Source organism: Girardinichthys multiradiatus, chromosome 4 (assembly GCF_021462225.1).
Source record: "Girardinichthys multiradiatus isolate DD_20200921_A chromosome 4, DD_fGirMul_XY1, whole genome shotgun sequence".
NCBI lineage: Eukaryota > Metazoa > Chordata > Actinopteri > Cyprinodontiformes > Goodeidae > Girardinichthys > Girardinichthys multiradiatus.
In genome coordinates, this window is record NC_061797.1 from 1725888 (window position 1) to 1728848 (window position 2961).

A 2961-nucleotide genomic window follows, 5' to 3' on the forward strand; every position below is an offset into this window, starting at 1 on the left:
CACACACAGTTCAACAAACATTCAGGGTGTGTGTGTGTGTGTGTGTGTGTGTGTGTGTGTGTGTGTGTGTGGGGTCAGAAAGGTTAGGGTTCATGTGTCTTGATTTTAAACAGAGAGGGTGTGAGTGAGTGCTCGTACCAGTCCCTAGATGTTGCTGATAAAAGCATAACTCATTCTTCTCCCCATCTCCCTTTCTGTGACATGCAAGGAGGGAAAGGCACTTAGAGCAGACATGAGTGATAAACAATCAAACCCTAACAGCAGGGGTCAGTAACAGCTTAAATTTGACAACACAAAATAATTTCAATAATAGAAATTAATCAATCAACTCCATCTGTCTTTCCCTGATACTAAAACTAGTGAGTTTGGAGAGGCTTTGAAGACAGAGGCTCATCCATGCACCCGATGGGGATGTTTCTTCTGGTAACAACAAGTGATTTCTTGAAGGAAATACGATGTAATCTTCAGTTTTCTTCCTTTAAGTGGCAGGCACTGATGCTCCAGGCTTCGATGGTTAAACAAGAACTTTGTTCTCGTATGTCTCAGAAGACAGTAACTTCCAGAGGCTGAAGAATTGAAGGAAACCCCGGAGGCATAAATGAGGTTGATTCAGGACTTCCAAAAGCCTGAAACGTAGAGCAATCAGCTGTTCACCGATCAAGTTCATTTCTGTTGTCTGGATAAAAAGGCATTAGATGAAATCAGATTCTTAATCTTGAGGCACAGTCCTTCCAGGGCACACAGGTTGATCCTCTTTTTTAATGCAATCGATCAGCTGGGCTGGATCTCTGTTCCTTTTCCATCTGAGCTTCTTTTCTCCATGTGATCTTGTTCGCTGGTCTTCTGCGAGGAAACAACCGCAGTTCCCTCCTTCAGCATTGCCTTTATAGTGCCGATGCTTTCACCAGTCAGCCCCTTATTAGGCTTCTCAGTTATTGCGCAACCTACTCTGCTCAGCTTCTCAGTTATTGCTCAGTACTTAGTCATGGTCATTGTGACTTTCTGGTTCTTGTTTTTCGGGCTTGGAGATGCCGGTAATAGCCACGCAGCTGGCTGTAGACTCATCCTTACGTCCTTGCGCTGGCCTTCAAAGGATTCGCTGTCAACATGCAGCTGGCTCTCGTCATCCCTAGTCATCCTGCAATTCGCTCCCTAATCTGCTGAGTCTTAATCTTTACACAGTATTACATATTCCATTCTCAGCTTTCTGCATTTACTTTAAAACAGTTACAAAATCATCACTTCATTCTTTTTATTCATACATCACACCTGATCAACATTATATCTCTTTCATATATAGCTGATTTTTTACTTTAATTATCAGTTCTTAACCATATTTCAATCATAAATCTTTTAACTTGATAATCAAAGATTACTAATTTCATTTACTACTTGTAAAAAATGGAAAATCACCATACATTATTTCTTTGGATACACTTGTTATATATTGTATATTTCTGCAAAAGATAAGACAGATAATATGTGGCTCCACACAGGCCCCTCCAGTCTCTCAGTCCCAGAATATGAGAACATGCTTGTTTTCACTCTCTACCGCTCCAACTGTGTATTTTAATAATTATTGCATGGATTACACATAAGGGTGTTTATTGTAATTTTTATGGAGTTAACTGTGAGCAGTTAATGAATGTTGCATGGATTACATGGAAAGATCTCACCTTATTTGGACAACCCCTTCTTGAGATCAGACTGTATTCCATGCCTAAAGTCCCAAAAATAAGAGAAAATCAAGGTCTGTATCATAAACACACAAGGAGAGGACCTCATCTTCCAAGAATTCTGAGTAATATGGTGATCAAGGGACTTGCGGCGGGGACCAGACGTCGAGAATCTCAAACTCGTCGATGAAGTTAGGATGCATCAAAAGGGGAGATGACACAGGCTCCCCCTGGAGGACAGGTGGTGAGGGAGACCCATCAGCAGCGAATCCCCGCTGCCTTCCATGTGAGATGGTGTCAACAGGGCTATGCAGAGACGAGACGATTGGGGGTAAGGGCAAAGGGGGGGAGAAGGGCTGAGGAGGGATTGCTGAAATGACCTCAGCCAGCGAGCCATCAGACAGCTGGGGAGGACCCGTCTCCTCCCGCATGGAATCACCTGTTGCAGAAATCTGGGAGACTAGCTCCTCCAGCGAGGCAGGCTGGTGTTGCTCTTCATCATCACTGGCAGAGGTGTGACAGGTGATGGTCTTGGTGGTGAGAGAGGTTTGGGTGCTGCACCTGGCATCCTTTGACATCGGTGCCTGGAGGAGGCGAATCAGGGGAGCTATGGGTGCCAACAGCAACAACCCTCCCATCAAGTAGATGGAGAGTGGGCAACCAGAATCGATCTTTTGGATCTTCCCAGATGTAACTGATGATAGGGAGATACATCCCACTTGCTGTGTCTTTATCCTAAAAGTGTGCGCAGCAGCCCAGAAGGCCGATGTCCAGGTCACTTTGTATCATGTCTGAAGAGTTCGGCTCATGGTCATGGAGATATAGGGAAGATCTCCAGGATCCTCAATGCAGAAAACACTTGTCACTGTAGCATAGTCGACAGCAATAGAGAGATGGTGGTGACACCTGTGAGCTTCAGGCGTAACCCACAGGTATCTGAGCACTGAAGGTGAAATTCCACATCTGGAACAGGAGACTGTGTCCTGGAGAGATATATTGGAGGCCTGTGACTGGAATGTTTCAGGAACATAATGTTGACCCTGGATAATCACTTCCAGGGTTAAAAACTAAATGAAGAGATTGAACTAATTATAGAAGCATGCTTTCTAGCGGGCGAAATTCAGACTGTAGTGCTAGACTACTTCTCTGTTCCGTCTCTAGGCGGCCAGCCAAGGGGAGCGAAAAAGTGGAGGTTGACTGTCACACGACGAGTCGTCGGGGGAAGCAGTGGAGTAATGGAAGAGAGCTGCAAAGGTCATAAGCCAAACCATAATGGCTAGATCAG